Genomic DNA, 6000 nt, shown 5'->3' on the forward strand with positions numbered 1-6000 from the left:
ACACACACCTACACCGTGACCTGTATACACCGTATATACACTGTGGCCTGTACGCACTGTATATAAAAACCATATATACACACTGCTACACAGTCACCTGTACACACCATATGTACACCGTGATCTGTACACATTGTATATACAAACCATATACACTGCTCAAAAAAATAAAGGGAACACTAAAATCCCACCTCCTAGATATCATTGAATGAAATATTCCAGTTGTAAATCTTTATTCATTACATAGTGGAATGTGTTGAGAACAATAAAACCTAAAAATGATCAACGTAAATCACAACTAATATCCCACGGAGGTCTGGAGTTGGAATGATGCTCAAAATCAAGAGAGGAAAATGAAGTTACAGGCTGATCCAACTTCAGTGGAAATCCCTCAAGACAAGGAAATGATGCTCAGTAGTGTGTGTGGCCTCCACGTGCCTGTATGACCTCCCTACAACGCCTGGGCATGCTCCTGATGAGGCGGCAAATGGTCTCCTGAGGGATCTCCTCCCAGACCTGGACTAAAGCATCTGCCAACTCCTGGACAGTCTGGAAGAAGGTGATGTTGGTGGATGGTGCAAGACATGATGTCCCAGATGTGTTCCATCAGATTCAGGTCTGGGGAACGGGCGGGCCAGTCCATAGCTTCAATGCCTTCATACTGCAGGAACTGCTCACACACTCCAGCCACATGAGGTCTGGCATTGTCCTGCATTAGGAGGAACCCAGGGCCAACTGCACCAGCATATGGTCTCACAAGGGGTCTGAGGATCTCATCTCGGTACCTAATGGCGGTCAGGCGACCTCTGGCGAGCACATTGAGGGCTGTGCGGCCCTCCAAAGACATGCCACCCCACACCATTACTGACCCACTGCCAAACCGGTCATGCTGAAGGATGTTGCAGGCAGCAGATCGCTCTCCACGGCGTCTCCAGACTCTGTCACGTCTGTCACATGTGCTCAGTGTGAACCTGCTTTCATCTGTGAAGAGCACAGGGTGCCAGTGGCCAATTTGCCAATTCTGGTGTTCTGTGGCAAATGCCAAGCGTCCTGCTATGTGTTGGGTTGTGAGCACAACCCTCATCTGTGGACGTCGGGCACTGAGACCATCCTCATGGAGTCAGTTTCTAACCGTTTGTGCAGACACATGCACATTTGTGGATTACTGGAGGTCATTTTGCAGGGCTCTGGCAGTGCTCCTTCTGTTCCTCCTTGCACAAAGGCTGAGGTAGCAGTCCTGCTGCTGGGTTGTTGCCCTCCTACGGCCCCCTCCACGTCTCCTACTGTACTGGCCTGTCTCCTGGTAGCGCCTCCAGCCTCTGGACACTAAGCTGACAGACACAGCAAACCTTCTTGCCACAGCTCGCATTGATGTGCCATCCTGGATGAGCTGCACTACCTGAGCCACTTGTGTGGGTTGTAGAGTCCGTCTCATGCTTCCACTTGGTACTAAGATGTGGTCTGTGGTCCCCACCTGCAGAACCACTCCTTTATTGAGCGTGTCTTGATAATTGCCAATAATTTCCATCTGTTGTCCATTTCATTTGCACAACAGCATGTGAGATTGATTGTCAATCAGTGTTGCTTCCTAAGTGGACAGTTTGATTTCACAGAAGTTTCATTTAGTTGGAGTTATATTCTGTTGCTTAAAGGGAACCGGTCACTCCCAAAATGGAAGTTGAGCTAAGCCCACCGGCATCAGGGGCTTATCTACAGCATTCTGTAATGCATTCTGTAATGCTGTAGATAAGCCCCCGATGTATCCTGAAAGATGAGAAAAAGAGGTTAGATTATACTCACCCAGGGGCGGTCCCGCTGCGGTCCGATGGGTGTCGCGGTCCGGGGCCTCCCATCTTCTTACGATGACGTCCTCTTCTTGTCTTCGCGCTGCGGCTCCGGCATACAATGTCTGCCCTGTTGAGGGGAGAGCAAAGTACTGCAGTGCGCAAGCAGCAGGAAAGACAGGGCAGACAAAGTACGCCTGTGCCAGAGCCGCAGCGTGAAGACAAGAAGAGGACATCATCCTGTGAAGATGGGAGGCCCCGAACCGCGACACCCAACGGATCGGACCGTCCGCGTGAGGATAATCTAACTTCTTTTTCTCATCTTTCAGGATACATTGGGGGCTTAGCTCACCTTCGATTTTGGGGGTGACAGGTTCCCTTTAAGTGTTCCCTTTATTTTTTTGAGCAGGGTATATTTATCCACTACAACACTGTGGTCTGTACGCACCGTATATACACACCACTACACCGTGACCTGTACACACCATATATATGCACCGCTGCACCGTCACCTGTGCACACCGTATATATACACACTTACACCGTGGCCTGTACACACCGTGTATACACCATGGCCTGTACACACCGTATGTATGCAGCGCCCCAGAGTCCTGGTCGTTGCAGTAATGTCATTCTTCCACCAGGGGGAGCGATGTGACGTCTGATGGCACCAAAGGAGTTCACCCTGCCAGGTATCACAGCCACACACTTCACATGCCGGCCACCAGGGGGAGCAAAAGGTTCTATCTATTAGGCCACTCCTCACACTTGGGTAAAACTGGGGGTTAGGTAGGAAGTCAGTTGGAGCCAGGAGGAGGAGAGGAGCAGACTGGGCTCGGCCCAGGAAAGGAAGAGAAGGACACTGAGCTGCGCATGCAACCCATGCGGCAGCCTCCTAAGAACGGACAAGAAAGGAAGTGTGCCGTAGTGAGTGAGCACCGAAGTCATAGCAACAGGAGTAAAACAACAGTGGGAGACCAGCTAGAAGCAGGCTGCCTCCCTCTGAGCGCAGATGCGGTAGCCGGAACACCGAGGGAGTAATAGACTCTACGCTTTACTTCAGAGACCAGCAGGACAGTCGATTCCAAGTTGGCTGTCCGACCTAAACACCTAAGCAGACAAGGTGGCAACGCAGAGGAGGGGCAACGCTAGGGTCCCTATAAAATAGCCTCAGGCCACCACCGTCATACGGGTTATGTCCTATCCATCTGGGGGACAGAGAGAAGAGTAACAAGAGTGAGGACCCTATGTGAGCTAATGCAAGTAGGGACCTACTACGTTACTGTGCGCAAGGGGAAGGCTACTGATTTCCACCTGGATAAGGGGACTCTGGAATTGCCATCAGACCGGCCAGACTCTGCCGACCCTGTGATCCGGCACCCTGGACTGTGGATGCTGAAGCCTTCAGTAAAGGTAAAGAGACTGCACTGATTGTGTCCTCGTTATTCACCGCCCCTTGCACCACCCACCATCAACATCTACACTACTGGGAAGCCCTGGGGATATACTTCACCTGTGGGAAGGTATACCATCTAGCTGCCATAACATCACCCCAGCGGACCCCTAAGCAGCGTCGGTCACCCTGACCGAATACCACAGGTGGCGTCACGAACACTACCGTTATCTACTTCATCGACCAAGTAGGCATGTCTCCTCAGTAACGGGCTCGGAGCCGTTGGGGCTGTTACCTAAATTACAGGTGGGGAAAGCTTAAAGTGCGGGACCGCTCCCTGTACTCAAGAAAAGGTGGCGTGGTCCAGCTGAGAGATTCAAACAGACCAGGCGGGAACGTCGAGCGCGCGAGTCGCATGTGAGGTAAAATCAGCTGTGAGGCGACTGGGCAGAGTAGAGCAGAGCCTGGGACGGAAAAGCGCTTGGACAGGAAAGACAACTGACGGAGTAGCGCTCAGACGCCATTGTCCCCGCTGACATTGCTGTCCTCGCTGAGACTGCTGCCACAGCCGCCCCCGCGGACAGCACTGACCGTGAGAGACATGGTCTGTGAACGGGACTTCGGAACGCAACAATACGATGTAGCGAACAGGCTGCCCATTGTAAACGGTGTTTGGGCAGCGCTGCAGGTCACCATAATGTTGGGACACTACCCGCGGAGAAGGACGTTTCCCTCTTCATCGACTCATCTACTGGACCCAAGACCCGCGTCAGGATCCCAAGGAGACGCCGCCATCATCAGGACCACGAGAGGAAACCACCAACGTCAGGAGATACTACCCCATCGTCCTCAGGACTGTGACAGACTCCCACTGCGACGCTAACTAAGCAGCCCCAGTCACAGACAGGAGTTCAGCCTGACCGGCCTCAGTGATAAGCTAGGGTTAATTGAATGGTCTGTTTTCTTTGTCCTCCTTTCTTTAATTTAACCCCATTTACTGTATTAGGGAATATTGTCCCTCCGTTTTCTGCCTGTGTGGAGTTTCTGTTGTTTAATAAATCCCTGCCACCCTTGGTCTGTGGACAGCCTGTTCCTGCATCCTCTGTACCTGCTATCTCACATATACACCGTGGCCTGTGCACACCGTATATACAAACCATATATACACTGCAACACCGTGGCCTGTACACACCATATAGACACCGTGGCCTGTACACACCGTATATACAAACCATATATACACTGCAACACCGTGGCCTGTACACACCGTATATACACCGTGGCCTGTACACACCGTATATACACTGCAACACCGTGGCCTGTACGTACCGTATATACACCATGGCCTGTACACACCGTATATACAAACCATATATACACTGCTACACCGTGGCCTGTACGCACCGTATATACACCATGGCCTGTACGCACCGTATATACAAACCATATATACACTGCAACACCGTGGCCTGTACACACCGTATATACAAACCATATATACACTGCTACACCGTGGCTAGAGTTGAGCGACCTTGACCTTTTTAGAGTCGAGCCGGGTTTTGCGAAACCCGACTATGTCCAAAGTCGGGTCGAGTGAAATCGGCCGATTATGACGTAAAGTCGGGATCGACCGAAACACGAAACCCAATGCAAGTCAATGGGGCAGCATAGTCGGCAGTGAGTGGGGGCCAGGAAAACACCTAGAGTGGCCATTTTAATGTCAAAACCATCCATTCTTCTTAATGAAGCTTGTCAAGCGTAATTTACCTTATAATAATTGGAAGGCATTTGAAATTGGGGGTCATTTGGCTAAAGTTGTGGGGGGTAGGGCTGGTTCAAGTAATTAGTGGGCCCAGGAAATCTGGACCACGTCACGGCAGTGGAGCAGGGAGAGGTAAGTATTTCAACTTTGCAAGTGCTGTGAACCTGAGCAAGCAGGGGGGGCCCACTCGTTGGCATTGGCACTGGCACAGGGCCCCTCAAAGTACAGCGGTGTGTTTGCACGGCGGGGGCGCCTCCCACCGGCAGCAACACTTTTGCGTACTATGAGAGGCCCTGTGCCAGTGACGTCGCCAACTAGTATTCCTCCCCCCACCTGATGAAGGAACCTGCACTTTCATCTGCACCTTCCTCTTTGTCCCCGTGTAAGGTGGTATGGTATGCGGGAAGAGCAACCTGACTTTCAGCAGGGTCACAATGTTGTTGTGTAGCGTGCACGGGGAATGTTGCGTTATGGGTCAATGTACCAGCAGACTCATCTATCACTGGCTGGGCAATGGGCACGATGAAGTGGAAACACAGATATAGGCCCAAAGAAGAAAGTGGGCTAAATGCAGTTCAAAATTGGTAACACAGGAATAACCAGGGGGCATTGCAGTGGAGGACAACTGGAATGAGAGGCTGACACAGAGAGTAGGGCCAAATCAGTAAGTAGTCGAAATGCAGTTCAAAATTGGCAACCGTAGTAAACAGGCGGCACAGCTTTGTTCAGTGGAGGAGAACAGCAAGGAGTGGCAGACACCGATAGTAGGCCCCAAACCAACTAGTACGCCAAATGCAGTTGTTCCATTTAACCACAATTTAATGAGAGCCTGAAGATAGAAGCTCAGGAAAGGCAACCTGGGGAACACCTTGGAGTGTAACACACCATCTCTCTCCACCCCATACCCATTTTGTATGGCCTAATGCAGTGTACTTTTCTACAACTACTAAACGAGAGTCGGAAGACCGAAGCAATGGCAAGGAAACCTGGGGAACACCTTAGAGTGTAACACACCCTCTCTCTACACCCCATACCCAATTTGAAGGTCTAATGCAGTGTAG

This window comes from Ranitomeya imitator, chromosome 4 (assembly GCF_032444005.1).
Source record: "Ranitomeya imitator isolate aRanImi1 chromosome 4, aRanImi1.pri, whole genome shotgun sequence".
Lineage (NCBI taxonomy): Eukaryota > Metazoa > Chordata > Amphibia > Anura > Dendrobatidae > Ranitomeya > Ranitomeya imitator.